Below are 20,767 nucleotides of genomic sequence, written 5' to 3' on the forward strand. Positions count from 1 at the left end.
AACCAATGGTAATACAAAGGGAACTCTCTTGCCCTTTTATAGAGAAGGCTTCTCTTTAAGGCTTCATTTCACCAGTGATTTCTAAAGAAATAATTAGGTTGAACATCAGTTAGTTGCTATTGTCAGCTTTTGAATTAGCTACATCCAAACAAGCCATTCAGTGACTGGCAATAAGTCACCTCCTGAAAGAAAGAAGTAATCTGGCAATCCTAGTTCTCCAGAGACAGGCAGTGATCATCTCATTGTTGCAACCGCAGCTTAGAAATTGTGTTGGAGTTGCCATCTAGCATGTGAGCAGGGTCTGGGTCTAAATGCGAAATGTCAAAGGTAGACAAGAAATGTGATGATTTGTTCAGTCACTTGCCAATCTCTAGTAGATTATCTTTATTAAGTGATGCAAAACAATGTGGCAAGGTTACTCTGATGACTGCTTTATCATACCATCCATCAAGCTGTCTTAGGAGTTGAAAACATTTTATAGCCAGCACTTTCCAAGTTTGCACACCATATTAAATCATCTTTCCTTTAACCAATGTTTATTATCTCTGCAATAATATTTGAATTATATGCAATTCTGAGACATAACAATGGTTTACCAACCAGAATTGCTGTATTCTACAAATGGCAAAATGCAAGTCAAAACTAAAAAAAATAAAAGTTTCATCACGGTATGGCATGCTGGTTTGACAGCCGTGGATAGAAAAACATTACAGAGGGTGGTGAGCACAGCACAAAACATTGTGGGCTGAACTGATACCGCTAGATAAGATCACTAGGACTCGCTGCCTTAGAAGAGTGAAGAAAATCCTCAGGGATGACTCATATCCTGGATGAAACTTCTTTACCCTCCTACCATTGGCAAGGAGATATAGAAGCATAGCCAGCTGCACAAACAGGCTGAAGAACAGTTTCTATCTGTGGGCTATCAGACTCCTGAATGCGAAATAACATCATAACTATCCTGTTTCCCTGAAAATAAGACCTTCCCCGGATAATAAGCCCAATCAGGCTTTTGAGTGCATGCACTAAAATAATCCCTCCCCTGAAAATAAGCCTTCCCTGAAAATATTGAAACATACCAGCAGCCAGGAGGTGACCATGCTCGCTTCCTCCTGCACCTCAAAAATAATAAGACCTCCCCCAAAATAAGGCCAAGCACTTATTCCGAGGGTCAAAAGAAAATAAAACCCTATCTTATTTTTGGGATAACATGGTACATAGTATTATGGACTTGTAGGGCGGTGCAACGTGTAACATGTTCACTCTGGTGCAATAGGACTGTTAATATGATTTATTGGGTTAGGGATTTTCTGTTTTCATTGTAAATTGTATGGTATTGGGAGAGATGCACTAAGGGAGCTCAATCTCATTGTACATATGTTGTGCACTGACAAATAAATAATTCTAAAAAAAGAATAAAAGTATAACTTATTCAGTGAAACCACAGTACCAATAAGTCACAAATTGTTAATCTTTGGCATAAGTCTCAATGCTTAAACCTAAAAATGTGCCTGACTTAAACAATTGTATTGCAAAGCTATAATAGGGGCACAGGCTCGATTTCAAGGACGGGTGTTTATTTAAATTATTGAAGTTAAAATGAGGAACTGTTTGTATATTATATTCACATTAACATGCAATTTCATTAGCACTGTTCAATCATTAATTATCCAGAATTGTTATGCCAGCACATTCCTCCACCCAAAATACAGAGTACCCATTTTAGCATACTAATGTTGCAGTGGTAAAAGCCTTTGGAACAGGTTGTGTTGCTAATTGGAATCAATTAGGATAGCATTGGAGCATGGAGCCCAATCCTACTAAAAAGATTTCAGCAGCTACTCTTAGATTAGCCACTTCAAAGACAAGTACTGGCCTCCCAATAACATCATTCAGCACTCAGGAAATCATTATTTCTGTGAAAAGTCACAACATTTAATGATCCTCAGGGTCTAGTAAATTATGTAAACCAAATCAGTCTATACAAACATATTTGAAGATACCAGTTTGAATAACCTGGGGAAATAATTCAGTTTAAGAAACGTACGATAAAATAATCTTGGTGGAATTATCTTTGCTAATCTTTTGTTTCTACATTTGCACTTAACCTGAATTAAGGAAACCTTATTATAGCTCCAATAATCTTTAATCCCCCTTCAAAAAAAGGCAATATTTTCTGCTTTGTGCTAATGTATTTCTTTATGCTAGAAGTATAAATTAGTCAGGATAGGAGGGAAAGAGAAAAATTTCTTGCCTAATTCAATTGATTGGCTGACAGTTTGTAGAAAATATAGTTAAAGTTCTGAAGTATTTCTGTGTTCATAAGCCTCACAGAAGTTCAAGAAGACTGAGCAGGATCACAGTAAATGCTGAGCTTCTAGCAAGGCTGTTGATCTTTGGCATTCTTCAGAGAGACTCTGTAATTGGCATCCCTGCTTGTAATTTGTAGTTTTCTTCTGTTCTGAAGCAGAGATATTCCATACTCTAAACCAAAAAACCATCCTGTTTCTCTTTATTTTAATATATTCTCTGTTTTGCATCAACTATCTTAAATTTTATACCATAAACAAACCAGCATACTTCCAGTAAGCACAATGACAACACTTAATTGTAGTTAACAATATAATTAAATTTTAAAGGTATAACAATGACTTAAATAGAAAAGAAATCATACCAACTATGTCCAAACTTGGATCATGGTTTCAAAATGGCATCAATCTTGAAGATCAGCTTTTTAAACTTATTTGATGGGTTGGATATTTCAATGGTAAAGATTTCATATGAAATGAATGGAATTTACAGGGGTTACTACTTTTTGACAAATACCATTCCTGCTAGTAACTAGTAACAGGTGCACAGATTTTGGAGTATATACATTTTTAGATTTTAACCCCGTCCTTTTCTTTGAATGCAAATTGAAATGGCATGTGCTATAAAAAAAAAGATTCATCCCATTCTGATTGCAGAACTCCTGACAAATCTTTTCTTCTTCTCCTTCTTTTTATGATTAAAAATATAAAATGCTGGCATGGTGATGAATCAAATTACTGAGAGATAAAGCTTAATGCAGCATTCTTTACAGACATGTCTGCTTTTTGTGAGCCATTTTCAAGCAGACCAATGGACTTGTTCTAATAGGGATTTTATTTTACACTTTTATAGCAATGAAAGTATAAAATGTTCATATATAATTTGAATTTGATGAGTTGTGATTTCAATTGTACTTTACGGTTACTGCATTATGAACGATACCTAGAAATTTGTATTTTATAAATGGACTAATTGGTGTAATAAAACTAGTTACGTTTTATTACACTAAATTAAAATAACTGCCAGAAAGAAATAAAATTCCAATAAGTACTATAATTTTGTTATAGCTGATATTACTTTTTAAAGGGAACTGGTTTCCATCTATTCATTACTTTTATAAAGAAAAAACATTACAAAGAAATAAATATTTTTGTGTGGCCATATCTCTTGGATGTGACATGGAAGACTGCAAATGGAAGTCATGCATTTTTCTGGGGTTTGGCCTAGGGCTATGTATAAAAGAAAGGAAGTTATCAACTAAATGAATTGGACAATAAGTTAGTTATAAGTAGCAATGTCTGTGGTAAGCAGAGTGGCAAAGTAAGAAAATGAAATCACAAGCCTCTGTTGAAAGAAATGTCCTTCTGGGTTCAGCTCCAAGTGGGGAAGAAGACACTGGAGACATGGAGGCTGCTTGGAAAGATAGTTTACTGTTGGACAGGGCCACATGGCTTGAGCCCTGACCAGAAAAGGTGATCACATGTTTCAATGTTGATGGAGAAGAAGAGAGAAGGGCTGAGGAAGGGGCTTGCTAGGCTTTTATACCCTGTTCAGTCCCACCTCTCTGTTTCCTGTTCCTGTGTAAGAAATGTATTCTGACTGGTTGTCAGACTCCCATGGTGCTATGCAGGGGGCTACTCTCTAGGCTGTGATGAGTTCTCAGTTGCCTTGTGAGTAATATCCCTTCCCTCTACAGCTGCAGTGAGGAGAAGTCTTTATTATGTAAAGTGGGCTAGCCTGGCCGGTTCCACCACAAAACCGCGGAGGACAAAATCGCGCTCGACGAAAGCGCGCATTTGACGTCATCACAGCGCGACGAAAACATCGCGCTGTGATCGAAAAATGTAAAAATAAAGCGAAAACCTTACCCTAACCCCCCCAAACCTAACCCTAAACCTAACCCTTAACCTAACCCTAAATCTAACCCTAAACGTAACCCTTAACCTAATGCTAAACCTAACGCTAACCCTTAACCTAACGCTAAACATAACCCTAACGCTCTAAACCTAACCCTAACCCTTAACCTAACCCTAACCCTAACCCTAAACCTAACCCTTACCTTTATGTGAATCGGCTTGCTTTAATTTTAATTTTATTTCAATTTTTACTTTTTTTTGTCGCGCTGTGATGACGTCAAATGCGCGCTTTCGTCGAGCACGATTTTGTCCTCCGCGGTTTTGACGGGTCACGAGCCTGGCCATCTTAATGGCCCATTAGCTGGGATCGGCAGAAAGCTATAGGCAACTATTCTGTCTTTTGAAACATGTTTCTTTTCACATCCAGAGAAATATTCTGCCTTTTCAATATTTCCTAGGATATTTCATTTTTCTGGGAGAGGGCTGGATGATAACTTCCCACACCTCCCCAATATCATTTTTGGAACTTGGTACACAATATTAAAATGGTACTACTTGCAACGAAGTAGCAAGAGCTTACAATTGCAGCTGCTCTTAAGAATCCAAATTAAATTGTGGGTACCTGCCCAAGTTTTCTTTTTTTTTTTTTAATTGGAAAAAATAAAATTGATGACAAACTGACTAATTTCATTCTGCTAGATGAGAGGAGAAAGAAAATAGGAAGCCCATTAGACAGACATTAGAAAGATTTTCAGCATCATTAAATTAAGAAAGGAAAATGCATTTGAATATATATAGTTTAGTTTAAATGTGATATAGTAAAACATCAGTGTACGTATTTTGATTTCCAAAGGCAGTTTACATCATCTGTGAATTTGATGAAAAAACAAATTTAGTGCAGACAATGCATGTGCTAGGACTTACAGAATTCAGCAACTGTAGTTTTCTCCTGTTCTTTGAGTGTTTCCCTATTTTACATTTGAAAATCACTGTAAGAAAAGCTGGGTATGATGTTCCAGATTGACTCCTGGAAATCCTAATACACTACTGTGGAAATCAGAGCTAACCTGGTGTAGTGGCTAAAATATCAGATTAGAAACTGGGACATTTTGATTTGTAGTTCTCCTTTAGGCATGAAAACTGGCTAGGTAATTTTAGGATGGGCATTTTTTTCTCAGCACAACCGATCTGCAGATAATAGGAGAAGGAAGCATTATGCACAGAACCTGAAGTTATAAAAAATTATTATAAAAAATAAAAATAATGGAGCAATGCCTCAGGGCAGGAAAATTGAAGAAAGAGACAGAAGGGCTAATTCCGGCTGCCCAAGACCAAGTCTTAAGAAGCAATGCATACAAAGCCAGAACTGACAAAACAGCAATTGCAAAAGCCTCCTCTGCAAAGAATCTGAAATTAGTGAGCCATATAGTTAGCTGCTGCAAAAAGGTTGCACAGACTGTCTACAAAGAAAGCCATGACAAAATAACAACAATTCTTCTTTGGATTATCTGCAAGAAAAATCATTTGCCTGCAAGCAAGAACTGTTGAGACTACAAAATAGATAAAGTAATAGAAAATGAAGAAACTAAATACTCTGGCACTTTAGAATTCAGACAGACAGGCACCTGCCATATAACTTCCCTGACTTAACAACTGTTAGTAAGAAAGACAAAAATGTCGGTATAATGGATGTGGCAGTACCTGGGAATAGCAGTACAGTAGAGAAAGAACTGAAGAAAATAGCAAAATACAAAGTCCTGCAAATAGAAGTAGAATGACTGTGGCAAAAGAAAGCAAAAATAATACTACAGTAAAAGATGGCTTGGGTGCAATCCTAAAACATCTGGAGCACCACTTGAACACTATCAGCATTTACAAAATGATTACCAGTTAATTGCAAAAGGCAATTAAGCTTTATCTGAAACAGCTTGCATTCTGCAAAAATATATTTAATACCATCAAACAACCATTTCCTTATTTCATATCCTTGAAAATGACTCAGTAGGTGGATAAAAATGCCAAATAAAGTCTAAACATCTGACTAATTATGTGAATAATAATAATAATAATAATAATAATAATAATAATAATAATAATAATAATAATTCCACCGTTGCCGGTCCCAAGCCCGGATGGGAAAGGAGGAGGGTTGGGGTCAGGTTGGCAACCTGGCCCCATAAAAAAAACCCGCCAACCCATACAATATGGTGAAAGAAACGAATAAAAATTTTATACCGCATCGGTCGTCACGCAGGTTAACAAGGGCTGCGGCGGATGTTGGGGTCCCTGGATATCCGTCGACAAGTGGGCTACCAGTGGACCAGCCAACAAAACAACAAAAATATAGTGCAGATGAAAACCGTGCCATAACGGCCTGTTACTACAACTCAGAGCCAGAAAAAAGAGGTTACTTAAAGTGAATGTATGAATTATGGAAACAACAATATCCAGATTCAAATATTAGTGAACAACGACTAGCAGATCAAAGGCGATTTATTATACGGAATAAAGTGTTTAGTGAAGTCGAACTTGAGGAAATTCAGGCAAATTGCAAAACCAAAAAAAACAATATCACAAGCGGAAATAACTGATATTCAAGACACAACTAAAGACATTATAGTAGAACTCCCAGAAGAAGCTCTCGGGGAGGAAATAACATCACCACCACTAGAACCAGTTATCACTGAACCAACTGATGAACTAACTCAAAAACAAAAAGAATTGAAGGATAAGATCATGGAGCATTTTCTGCTTAATGAGGAAAGGCAATGTTTACCATCACTAAAAACTGTGCCTAAGAAAAATTTGGCCCCTATCATGAAAATGGTTAATGCAGTGTTTTCAACAATTGAACCGGGATCCATCTTGGAAACAAACCAGTTAATGTACAGCGCAGCTGTAATAGTCACTAATGAACTAGGCATTAAAATTAAAGTACCTAGTCACACAACAGAAAAAGCATCAAAGCCAAAGTGGAAAATCCGTTTAGAACAAAAAATCAAAAAATTCAAGGCAGATGCTAGTAATTTAAAGAACATGCATGAGCAACGGCTTAAAAACAACAAAATCATAGATCGGCTAATCAGACAATATAGATTGGATACAAGAAACATCAATGAAGCTGTAGAGATTGTAAAACAGCAGATAACAGCAACAGCTAGAAAAATTGAAAGATATGAGGCACAAATCGTCCAATATAAACAAAATCAGCAATTTCGATCAGACCAACGGCGTTTTTATCAAAGTCTTAATGTGAATGGTGACACCAAAAGTGAAAAACCAGAAAAACAGGCCACAGTTGAATTCTGGAAAGAATTGTGGGAAAATGCAAAAGACTACAACAAGGAAGCAAAGTGGATACATGACTTTGAGAAAAGCATTGGCAACAAACAAATGCAAGTATTAGAAATAACAACTGAGATGGTCAAAAATCGAGTTTAAAAGGTAAAGAATTGGACATCACCTGGAAAGGACCAATTACATGGTTTCTGGCTCAAATATCTGACCAGTTTACATGCAATATTGGCCAGGCAACTGAATGAAATTTTACAAAAGGGCCAAATTGATGAATGGTTGACAACTGGAAAAACATACTTGATTCAGAAAGATGCAACTAAAGGAACAACACCTGAAAACTACAGACCAATAATGCTTGCCAACAACCTTCAAATTACTCACAGGCATTATTGCAGATAACATGATGGATTATTTGGAAACAAACAGCATCTTGCCAGTAGAGCAAAAAGCAACAAAAGAAGGAGCAGGAGCACAAAAGATCAGCTTCTAATTGATAAAATGATATTAGAAAATTGTAAGAACAGAAAAACGAACTTGAATATGGTCTGGATTGATTACAAAAAGGCATTTGACTCACTGCCACATAGTTGGATCATAAAATGCTTAGAAACAACTGGCATTAGCAAAAATATTACATCCTTTACTGAAAAGGCGATGAAACAATGGAAAACTGAGTTGGCAGTAGGGAATAAGATCTACGGAATGGTTAATATCAAGCGAGGAATTTTCCAGGGTGATTCACTTTCACCTCTTCTCTTCATCATCGCAATGATCCCACTATCAGTAATCTTTAAAAAAATGAAATTAGGCTACCAAACAGCTAAAGAAGCTGAAAAAATTTCGCATTTACTATATATGGATGATTTGAAACTCTATGGAAAGTCAGAAATAGAAATCCAATCATTGACAAACACAGTCCGAGTATTCAGCACCGATATTTCAATGCAGTTTGGCATGGAAAAATGTGCCACTGTATCCATAAAAAGGGGCAAAATCACTGCATGTGAGGGAATTGAAATGCCCAATGGCCAATTAATTAAATGCAAAGAAAATGAAGCCTACAAATACTTAGACATTCTGCAGTTGGATAACATCAAGCATGGAGAAGTAAAAACTATTGTCAGGCGAGAGTACACCAACAGAGTTAGGAAAATTTTGAAATCTAAATTGAATGGTGGAAATACAATCAAGGCCATAAATACCTGGGCAATACCAGTTATAAGATACACAGCTGGTATAGTTAACTGGACACAAGCTGATTTGGACATTTTGGACCGAAAAACCAGGAAACTAATGACAATGCACTACAGTTTACATCCACGTGGTGATACTGAATAGATTATACCTGCCCCAAAAATCAGGTGGCAGAGGATTATTACAAGTGAAGCAAACAGTTGAAGAAGAAAAACATGCACTGGCTGATTATTTAAAAGAAAGTCAAGAACATCTATTAATCGAACTAAAGAACAAAAATCTACTGAAGGCCCAACAGACGAAACAAGAATACAGAAAAGATGTGATAAAATAAAGAATGGAGAGTTGGCAGAACAAAGCACTGCATGGCCAATTTCTGGAAAAAATAAAAGATAAAGTGAACAGTGAACAAACTTGGTTATGGTTAACAACAGGTACATTAAAGAAAGAAACAGAGTCACTAATCCTAGCTGCGCAAGAACAAGCTATCCGCACAAATTCCATTAAGGCCAAAATCGAAAAATCCTCTAATGATGCCAAATGCAGACTTTGCAAAGAAGCTGATGAAACTGTTGATCACATACTCAGCTGCTGTAAAAAAATTGCACAGACTGATTATAAATTGCGGCACAATTCAGTAGCACAAATGATCCATTGGAATTTGTGCAAAAATTATAATATTAAAACAGCAACAAACTGGTGGGAACATCAGCCTGAAAAAGTTACCGAAAATCAGATGGTCAAGATCTTGTGGGATTTCTGTATACAAACGGACAAAATACTGGCGCATAATACACCAGACATCACACTGGTTGAGAAAAACAAGGTCACAATCATAGACATCGCAATACCAGGTGATAGCAGGGTCGCCGAGAAGAAACATGAAAAAATCGCAAAATACCAGGACTTAAAAATCGAAATTCAATGACTATGGCACAAACCAGCAGTGGTAATTCTAGTGGTAATCGGCACACTGGGTGCTATTCCAAAAGCACTGGAATTACATTTAAAACAGTTAAAAATTGACAAAACCACCATCAGTCAAATGCAAAAAGCCGCACTGTTTGGAACTGCACGCATATTACAAAAATACGTTACGAAGTCCTAGGCCCCTGGGTGGGGTCCGACTAGTAACCAATGCCAAATCCGGCAAAACAACTGGCCGCTGTGATACAATTGTATAATATACACACCACCATAGATTCATCAGTTTTTTCTTTGTCCTACATAAAGCAACCCATGAAGCCTTAAAAAAGATATTCAAATGACATATTGCGTCTATGCCAAGATCAGAATCATGAGAGTCATGGGTGTTCCCTGTGATACACTATGGAAATGAAAATTGGATTTGGAAGAATGAGGATCGGAAAAGTATTGGTCCTTCTGAAGTTTGGAGTTAGAGAAAACTCCAAATGGACAGCCAAGACAACTAACAAATTAAACAAATCAACACAGAGTTACCACTTGAGACACAAATGACCAGGCTCAAATAATCCTGCTTCAGATACATTATGCAAAAAACTAGCTCTCTAGTGAAGACTACTTCTATGAAAATGGAAAGAAAAAAAGGACAACCAGGAGTAGGTAGATGCACTCAGTTACAGTAGCAATGAGTGCATTGGTCATCGGAAGAGCTGAAGAATCAGGTTAGGGACAGGTCAACCCAGAAAAAATTATTAATAGTTGACAAAGGTTTCATGGCATTTAATCATCATCATCATCATCATCCTCTGATATAATACATAATATATATATATATATATATATATATATATATATATATATATATATATATATATATATATATATATATATCCCACTATTAATATTTTATAGAAGCTGTGCTTCCAGAATTAATGCACCCATAGATTTCCTTGTCAGTGCAATCACTGCTATACTTCTATGACTATTGGGTGAATTTACTGATACAATAGAATGGCTAGGATTAAACTTGATATTCTTTGCTTCTTTGGCTTTTCCTCCATTAATGTACTTATCACTTCATGTCTCTTGTGCAAGTCTCTTTGCTTCCACTCAGATGCCTATTGACGTGAACAAACATATTGACATGTGATATTTGCTTTGGCTGAGCAGTTTAGGTTCACCCTGTCACTTGCAGCTTGCTTTAGGTGCAGGCCAGGCCAAGCCATCATGTTTCGTTCCACATACTGAGGCTTAACACAATGAACTTACCCTATGAAACCAGCCACAGTGCAATATGTATGTATCTAGATTTTATTATAAACAGAAGAAAGTGCCACCAAGTTGTGATTGCTGAACATTTCTTGGAAGAAGAAAGCACCTGATTTAAAAAAAATGTTCACGCAATTATTTCTAAATTTTGAAAGAAACAGAGGCTGGATGTACACCTTCATAAAATGGTAGATACTGCCATGTAACCTACTCATCCTGTAAGATCCAGCAGGAAGGACCATCCTTTACGAAATGTGGGTCCCTGGAAAAAATGCTGTGGTACCTGCCCTCTGGAACATCATTCCCCCAGAGATTAGACTTGCCCTGACCCTACTGGTTTTTCATATGAACTTAAAAAACCTGGTTTTGTTGCAGAGCCTGTGGCCCAGGCTACCTAGTTGAGTCTATATGTTGCTTACATTTACTGTCATTTTGTTTTCATCTTGTCTTCTTGTAATTATTTATTTGTTATTGTTTTTATGAACCTATCCTGCTTTAATTCCCCCCTAGAGTCCTACATTTGAGATGGGTGACCATATAAATGGAACAAATAAATAAATCATCCTACAAAAGCATGTTTTAAAAATGTGATTAGCATAAACAACATAGAGATAGTGCTATCCAATGAAATACACTCTAATCTCCAAAATCAATATAAAAATTATGTTTGTATTAGAACCCTGATTCTATATTCCAATAATGGTGTATTTTACTGTCTTAACATATAAAATGCTAATAAAAATCTGAAGTTGATATAAATAAAATTTCCTGTAGCAATAAAATATCATTGATAGTCTTTATTTTCCGAACATTTTTAAAAAGCCTTATTGCAGATGAGTCATTGGAAAAGCATTTATTTGGCTTTATAAATATTGCTTTTTTCTTTCCCTCATAAATCCTATTCTCAGTCTTTTATTATTATTTACTATCTCATTTTTCATTGTATTATATTGGTTGCATATGATAAACACTTCTATTTAAACTTTTAATATTTAATAAGTTGAAGACTTGTTAACATTATCTGAGTCTGGAAAGGATTTTAAAGAGTAAGCACAAGTTTCTATATTGGGAGAACAAATCTGAAATCTTGGTCTTTCTTATTTTGTTTAGAGCAAATTAAAACAGACAATTCTCCAACAACACAATTTGTTCTACAAACATAAACAAATCAGCATAAATTATCAGAAAAAATGCCATCATTTAGAAAAAGATTGTGATGAAATTACATTGATGTAGCTTGTTTTCTAGTTTACATACTTGTTTTCTAGTTTCTTGTTTACATTGATCCAGCGTTGGGTTGCAGGTGGTATGCCCTGGTACAGGCATACTGGAGCCTGCCCCGAGCACCAGATAACTTTCCGGTATAGTGCTCCGGAGGACCCACCCGCCGCCTGAGCTCCTTACCTGTCTTTTAAGGCTTCCGCACTTCTGCACACACTCATGGCGCGTACAGCACTTGTGCAACGCTCCACGGAGCAGTGGAGCATCACAGAGGTTCTCAGATGCATGCGTGCACTGCATACATCTATGTGGACGCTGCTGGGCCCGTTCCAACAATACTGGTTGGAACGTGTTCCGGAACCCACTACTGCATTGATCTAGGTTGTAACAGCATTCCGTGCACCTTTGGCATCTAGTCATGCCGCCCACATGACCACAGAGACATCTTCGGACAGAGCTGGGTTTTCAACTTTGAAACTGAGATGACCACCGCTCCCTAGAGTTGGGAGCAACTAGCACGTATGTGAAAGGGGAACCTTTACCTTTAGTTTGTTTTCAAACCAATATTATCTGTACTGTTACATGAACAATTTCAGTGTGTCTTTATTTATATTTAAAATAAAGTTTAGTTTTAACGATTTTATAAAAGGTCCACACTCATTTACCACAACATTTGCATTGTATTAATTCACATTTTGTTTCAGAGAGTTTTGAAAGTTTGAATTAGTTTTTAAAGCAACTTAATTATAAGAGAGGTGGTGCTAAGTGATTTAATTGTAGGGTTTATTGTTGATTTAGAGACTCTTGTATATGGTCTCTTCATTTCTTTTCTGAAAATTTCTATTTGTATATTTTTCCAAACCATAATGATTTTAAGTATTGTCTGTGATTAATCACATTAACATCAGAAATGTAGCGGAACTGTAATAAAGTATTCAGACACTTCCCTTCAAAACGTAGTAAAACTCTGAAATTAAGTGGCAGCTAAATAGTAATGAACTTATTAAAAGAAAAAAGAATATTCAGATGCCAACTGGGAAGCTATTTTTTTCTAAGATGTCATTAAACCATCCCTTTGTGCTTTTTAATTGTGGATTAACAAAATTAAAATTGATGTTATGTCTCCTGCTGTTCACAGAGGGACAGAAAATATATGGCTTTCAACAAAGGCAAGGAGCCCATGAAGTTAATAGCTAAACTTTAATTGATTTCTATGGTCTTGAATTTCTGAAGCATTGCTTCCATTTTGTCTTTCTGTCTATCAACAGCCTTGTCAAGGATAGCAAAAAGCAAAATCAAAAGATTTTTTTCCCAGTACTATTAGCATTGCTACTGTTAAATAACAAGTCAGCACGATAAGAATATATCACAGAGTAACTGGTAGTATCCAGAGAAAGTTAATATTGGAAAGTTGTCTACTTGGTTTACCTTTATTTTTTACATAGGAAGTGAGATAGAATGATTTGAGGACCTTATCTGTAGTAAAAGACAGACTGGGATATGCTCTCATTTCTTCTGGAGTTAGTGGGAAGGTAGTAGGGCGAAGGTTCTACATATCATTCCATGGCCTGATGGTTTAGTTCTATAACGGAGAAACAGCTGTAAATTCCATATTTTCAGATTTCCTGGGCTGAGGCAAGGAAACATTGAAGAGATCAGAGTGTCCCCCTCCTTTTGGTCTTGAGAAATTTTTAAAATGTAATTGTTTAGGAGAGCTTTCCCCTAATGTGAATGTTGCCATCTTTATTTCTACTTAAGTTATTTATAATTTAGATTATATGGCTCTTATTTTTATTCTGTTTGTAGTGGATTTATTCCTGCCATGGATATTTTCATCTGTATCTGTTCAGAGAAAGCTGCCAAGTCTTTTTGGATTGCAGCAACATAAAAGTACATTTCATAAATAAATAAAAACTTTAGTGTTCAACTCAGGGTAGAAACCTAATACTTTATCATCCTGAAGAGATGTCCATTCAGTCTCTGTTTAAATATTTTCAGAAAGGTGAGTCCACCAGTTCCTGAGGCAATCTGTTCCATTTGAACATTAATTGTTAGAACATTCTTCTGTATGTAGAATTGAAATCTCTTCTTTTGTCATTTAAGTTCATGGCTTCATGATAAAATAAACATTTATCATTTTGGTTGTTCTCATTTGGCCACACTATAATACCCATGTTCTTCCTAAAATGTTGGCCCAAACTATTGTAGTCACAATATTCCAAGGCGAGTCTCTAGATTATTTTTGCTGTACAGCTACTCCTGGCATTCATTTTGTTGAACAACCATTTATATGGAATACAGTAGTATAGGGTCTCCTGTTCAAACAGTTGGTCCCTTCCAACTGTTTTATTGTATTGTATTTTGTATATCCAGATTGACTGTAATAAAATGGGGAAATGGAAACGTTAGTTGAATTCATAGATGGCTGAATGGTCTTTAAAGGTATTCATTCAGCATGGAGGAAAGTATCACGGATATTGCTATAGGGCTTCCCACAGGCTTTGCATTGTTCAATATTTTTATCAATAATTTGAATGAGAGTTAAGAAGTTATTTATCAAATTGCAGATAATGCGAAACTGACTGAAGATCTAATGCTATTATGTTAAAGGAGATAACAAGCAATGAGCTGAAATGAATAGGATAGAATGTAATGGTAGGAAAAATGAAAGGCAAAAGTACAGGGAGGGAGAAACCTGATTGGGAAATAGTATATGTGAAAGTTAAATATGAACCAGCACTGTGATGTATTTATTAAAAAGTCAAATATTACTTTGCCTTCATCAACAAGAACATAGTTCACTCCACTCTGCTGTTCATGTCCCATTTGGCGCATGCAGCTCTTGAGTACCCCAGTTTAAAAGGGACAATAGCGAATTGGATCAATATATCAATCAAGAAAGTCAAAGGTGAGTTCAGAAGAGGACTACCAAATATGAAGACTTTGAAACTAAGATTTTTGAGGAACAGATAAAAGATCTGGGTATGTTTAGCTTTCAGAAGAATTGACTGAGGGGAGATAATATAGCAATATGGAAATATATTTGAGCCAGAAGAGTGAGTGGACCTAGCCTCTATTGCTCCAGACAACAGAATCAGGACCATTGGATTTATAAAGAAATAAATTCAGGTTAGGTATCAGAGGAACTTCCTGACTGCGTGAACCCAGTGAAGTTAGATGTTTTGCAACAACGTAACATCTTCAAACAAACTAGATAGAAACCTGTCAGAAGTACTTGAACCAAACAGGAGATTGCACTAGATTCCTTTCAACTCTATGGCTTATTCATATCCAGTTTGTGAAATCTCAAAGGGCAGCAAATTCGGTTTCAGAGCTGCTGAGTTGAGCTGCATCCTGGAGTTACCAGAAAATTATGTGTAAACAAACAAACAGAGGCATGACATTTACCGTCTGAACTGTACCCTATTACTCTAGCTTGTTTCAGATCACTGAAGAAATCTGCCTTCCTTCCAAATTAATCAATGGATGGTGTCATAGTAAGAGGCAAAGAGGCTGGTTTAACAATGGTACAGACAAAAGACAATGAAGGCTCTATCATTCTTGAACTGCGAGTAAGATGAAGAGAAATTTAGGGACACAAAGGTATGGAATTGTTTCATCCAGGACGTTGACCTTTACATATTCCCAAATCATGGATTTCCCAATATAATATTTAGACTCAACATTTCTCCCCTAACATGCTCCGTTGTATTTCTCTTGTTAGGGGGGTGGGGGGAAGTACTGAGTGCAGCGCAACCAGCGAGTACTACAGAATTCAGAAACCATTTTTGCACTAGCGCTGAACACATAAAGCAGAAGCGAGAAACATACGTTAAAGTAACCCTGCGTAAAACTCAACTAAGTTTACGTTTGTTTACGTTCAAACTCCACCCCGCCTTGCCTGTCCGGGAGCACCTCCCCTCGAGGGGCAGAACTGTGATCAAGTTCGGGAAGGTGAAAGGAGTCGGCGGAGGTTAGCGATATTGACTCTGGCTGGTAAGGGAGGACAAGGCGGTTTAAATCTTACTTTCCGCTTGAGCGATGCAGGGTGGAGAGGCGCCAAAGGGGGCCGGAGGTTCGTCGCAAGGAAGCTTCGGAAAGCGGTATGTGACCGCGCTTTCCCAGCTCTCTAAGTAAAGGGAGGCAAAGACGGGAACGAGGAAGGGCTGTTCACTTCAAAAGTGAAAATAAATCGTCAGGGACGAACCTCTCGAAGCTCTCAGGCTTGGAGTTCCACTTGCCCTTTTAAGGCTCTTCCTCTAGGTCAGAGGCAACCTGAGAAAGTGGCAGGCTTTCACTTTAGGCTAAAAAGAGAACATTTAAAATGAGCAACTGCTGACTTCTGGGATGTCCTTGGGAGGAAGAGGCAACGTGAAGAAGAAAGGCTTTCATAAAGGCAATGGGGCTAACGGTTGTTAAAGGCCCCAGTTATTTCAGTGGCCATAAGAAGCAGGTGAACTCTTTGCAGTTAACAAATGGCTTTTCTCATCTGGATTAAGGACTTCTGTAAAAGACCAGATTGGATAAGAGAGGTGGCTTCAATTACATTTGGCACCCAGTCGATTCAAGCTGATAACACATTTGCTATTTATACTTAATTGTTTTTTTAATTATACATATTTTGATACCTGTGCACAACAGACCTTATTGCAGGTTAATACCAATCTTTAGTACAAAATACTAAAGATTGTTTAATATCTCAATGCCATCTGTGATGTTAACCAAGCATCTAGATTGTTTTCCGCATGTTTACATTTATAAGTCATTGGAATATTATCTGTTGAATTAATGTCACCCCTTCTGTGCAGCATATGTTACGTTTAGGGTTTTCACTAAAATAAAAACAAATGAGTGAAATACAAACATTTTATACAAATGATGAGTCTTAAAAGATATCTGCTAGCTCTTTCCATTTTAAGCCAGTGAAATTTTTATAGGACCTTGAGCTCTAGAATTTATGTATGTGCAAAATAAAATAGTTTGTAGATGTAGTTTAATACTGCAGGAAAGAAAACACTTTAGTTCTTGAAATCTAGCACAATGATTCTAGAAGGGCTGAAAAAACCTACCTGTGTAGGAGGTAAAAATGTAGGCTGAAAAATGTTAGCCATATCACTGCCTTTATATGAGGTGAGGAAGAAGAGAGAAAAACTGAAGAATAGAGTACCAGTAGTTGAGAACCTTCCAAGCAGCTACTCCAATACATCTCTATGGAAGAGAAAGCTGGTTAGAAAGCTGGTTCTCTTCCATAGAGATGTATTGGGGTACTTTTTTTCCTAGATTTTGTTATTTTTAATGCAATCTCTAACCAGATCTGGCCAATATAAATAAATAATATATATTGGCCAGATCTGGCTAGAGATTGCATTAAAAATTACAACAAAGCAATATAAATAAACAATATTTTTATTGTTCAACTTCATTTCTTTTTGCTTCTTTACCAAATTTAATCTCATTCTTTTATGTTGTGTGAGAGACATTCTGCTGATGGACAAATAGATGGTAGTATGTACCATCTTCTTGATTTATTTCCAACATTCCATTGAGTTTGAAAGGACAACAAAGTAGAGAAAAGGGCATGAATTCTAGAATTTTTTTTCAATCCCTTTACTTGTGACTATAGAAGGCAGCTGTATTTTCTTCTGTATGAGGAACTGTATAAAATAAGACCTTGTGTCTATTGCTTTGTGTGCACTGGGAAACATAAGAGAGACGTTTTTGAGACACTGTCCATTGCTTCCTCAGTAGAAATATATTGAGGGTTTTTTTTCTGGAATGTTTTACCCTACTGATCCAGCCCGATCTGATCGGTTCTCAAATTTAACCTTTCTTTAGTTGGCCTCTCACTCAATACCTGTTCTATTTTTGCTGACATTAAGACAGATTTGCAATAAACTCCTTTATATTGGGGGATTTTGAGCCACTCATTCTTTCTCAGGCCAACCTACTTTACAGTTGTAGGGAGAAGCAGAGGAGAACATGCTATGTATAGAGCTACTTAATGAATGAATAAAATTAAATAACAAGAAATAGATTAAAAAATCGCAAGGCTGCAACTTTAGATGGTGTGACTCAAAAAATGTTAAAATTGCTGCGACAGTGTGATTTGTTTAACCCATCTGAATTCTGCATCTGGCCTTGTTGATTGGAATAATTCTATTTCTGTTCCCTTCTAAAGAGAATGCAAAGACTAAATGGTGGGTTAGTTTGTTAATTGCTCCAGCATGGCAATTTTTGATGAAAGGATATAATAGATGGTATTGAAAAAAAATTGGGAAGTACAGAGCAGAGGTGTGCAGACCACATTTTATTATTCCATAGTCATTATTGTTAGATAAGCTCCTTGTTGGGAGAGCAAGTACTTTCAGAGAAGCGTTGTGAGATTGGTGTTGGTGAACACACAAACCAGCATACAGAGACACTGCAGTTTAAATAGGCTTTTACTTTCGTGGAAATAGAGGTATCAGAGTCCATCAAACAGTCCAAGTCATACAAAGTTAAGACAGTCAGTCATCAACATCTTTCAGTTAAAGGATAATCCAAATAACATAGTCCATAAACATACAAACAGTCCGGTACACAAAGTTTGCTAACAGTTGCAAAACTTACAGTAGCTCACACTGATCACTATACGGCACACAGCCAACCTCCAAACACTCAGATCAGATCAGCATCTAACAGTGATTCTGGCTCCATCTTATGGCCGATTGAGGAAACAGCAACCGATCACATTTACAGCATGGTTTAAAGAAACAGGTACAGCATTGTTACATGATTTATAGATTGCCAACAATATTCCTAACAATTATTTTACTATTTAATACTTTTTATCCTACATTTATTATTTTTTATAAATAAATGAAGGCAGTGAATATATCTAATACTCCTTCCTCCTATTTGCCCCATGTCAATAACTCTGTGAAGTGAGTTGACTGGAGAATGACAGGATTAAAGTTACCCCACTGCCCTTCATGTGTAAGGCAGGACTAGAACATATTATCTTCTGATTTCTAGCTTGGTGTCTTAACCACTAGGCCAAACTGGCTCATTTCTCATTGAGATATACTGTATATGAGCCCATATTTGTCTTAAAACTTTCTATAGTACCATTGATTTGCAAACACATTTCTCATAATTTGACAGAATCTTTACAACATACAGTTAGTCCCCAAAATAAATACTAAATAATACCAAAATGTTTTCAACATACTTAATAACACACAGCTGCAAAATGACTTATTTTTATTCATTTCTCTAATCAAGACATTATTTCCACTTTGCATTTCTTTGGCAAGCAGATGCATTTTTAGCCAGTTTTATATATTGGTGTAAATTGTCTTGGTCCTGAAGCAATTTTTGATGTAACTTTCTCCTGTATTCTCTGCATAGATTTTTTTGTATGGTTAAGAATTTATATTGATCCCTTGTAGTCTCAGGAAGATTCTTTTGTCATGTTTGTGCACATGGATCATTTCAGAGTTTCTTATCATCTATGGGTGGTTCTTGTTTAGGGACCATGGTAATTCAATCAGAAAAGTGGTCACTAAGTGAAAAAACATGTAACCACAAATGTGCTTATGATTTTATTTCAGCTTTCCTTTCCTTTACAGCAGAGGTGTCAAATTCGCGGCTCGCAGGCTGGATGTATTATGTGCTAGCCACATCTACCCTCATTTTAGCGAAGGGGGGAAAAGTTGTGATATGTCACGATGATGTGTCATCACGAGTTTGACACCCCTGCTTTACAGTATTAGAAGGATATGCCAAAACAGCCACGTGAATCCAAATCGCAGGGAAGATTTCCAGAACTTTCTTCATGAGGTAAAGGGGCAAGTCTTGTAGCCATTTGTCCTCATTCCTTTGGAGGAACTGGGATAATTAACAAGAAGAGAATTGATATTTGTATTTCATTGAAGAAGAAAGGTTTACAAGAGAATAAGTGGGTACACAACAGGGAATGTGCATTGAAAAGAATGCTAATGTCCACTGTTTGCCTAGTGTGCTTCCTGGAAGCCTCTTAGGAGACAGGCAAAATTCTTTGGTGTGAAACTGATTAGAGTCTTGTCAGTGTAAGGCAGCAGCATGAGCCAGCCCTAGGGTTCTAATCAATTGTTTAAGGTCACAGAGCTGAGCTTGTTAATTTGCAGTTAGAACCTTTTAGAAATGTGCTACACTGCCAAGAAAGCAGCTCAGGAAGAGACAGCTTGTTTAGATAATCCTTACCCTCTGTAAGGTGGGGGGGGGGACACGTCAAAAGATTCCATGGTCAGAGTTGGTTGCAGTACTAAACTGACTGTAATGGTGAATGTGACAGAGAGAGGGAGAGAGAGAAATGCTGCAAAGGTTGTATATCTGCCCCTTTTTCATCACCATCATAACTAAATGGTTGCTGTGAGGAGATTACCTGTACATCTCTCCATCTAGGGCTATTTTGTTTTTAACTTTCACACTGCTGGCTTTGAGATTAAATTCTGTTCAACATGACCATAACCAGTGTGTCCTCATGTGTTAATTTTGATAGCCTCTGAATCAGTCCCTTTCAAGTGCCATCACTTTGTACAGGTCCCATCTGATGCTTCTGGCTTTTGTCTTCTGTGATTCATGGATCAGATTTCTCTTGGACAGAGTACTTATCAGATGTATCCACACTTGCATTTCTCCATCAGTTGGGTAGAAATTCTGTTATGATAGGGATG

The 20,767-nt window shown here is 36.8% G+C and overlaps 1 protein-coding gene across 1 annotated transcript in view; it reads left to right on the forward strand.

Moving 5' to 3' along the window:
- The first annotated feature begins 15,981 nt into the window (after positions 1-15,981).
- Positions 15,982-20,767, forward strand: part of NMNAT3 (nicotinamide nucleotide adenylyltransferase 3) — a 38,551-nt gene continuing 33,765 nt past the window's right edge. The window contains exon 1 of the mRNA XM_014053347.2: positions 15,982-16,067. The gene's annotated coding sequence lies outside the window, so the exon portion shown is untranslated. The remainder of the gene's footprint in view (positions 16,068-20,767) is intronic.

Source organism: Thamnophis sirtalis, unplaced genomic scaffold (genome assembly GCF_051295495.1).
Source record: "Thamnophis sirtalis isolate CommonGarterSnake01/CBP01778 unplaced genomic scaffold, rThaSir2_p1.2 scaffold_11, whole genome shotgun sequence".
Lineage (NCBI taxonomy): Eukaryota > Metazoa > Chordata > Lepidosauria > Squamata > Natricidae > Thamnophis > Thamnophis sirtalis.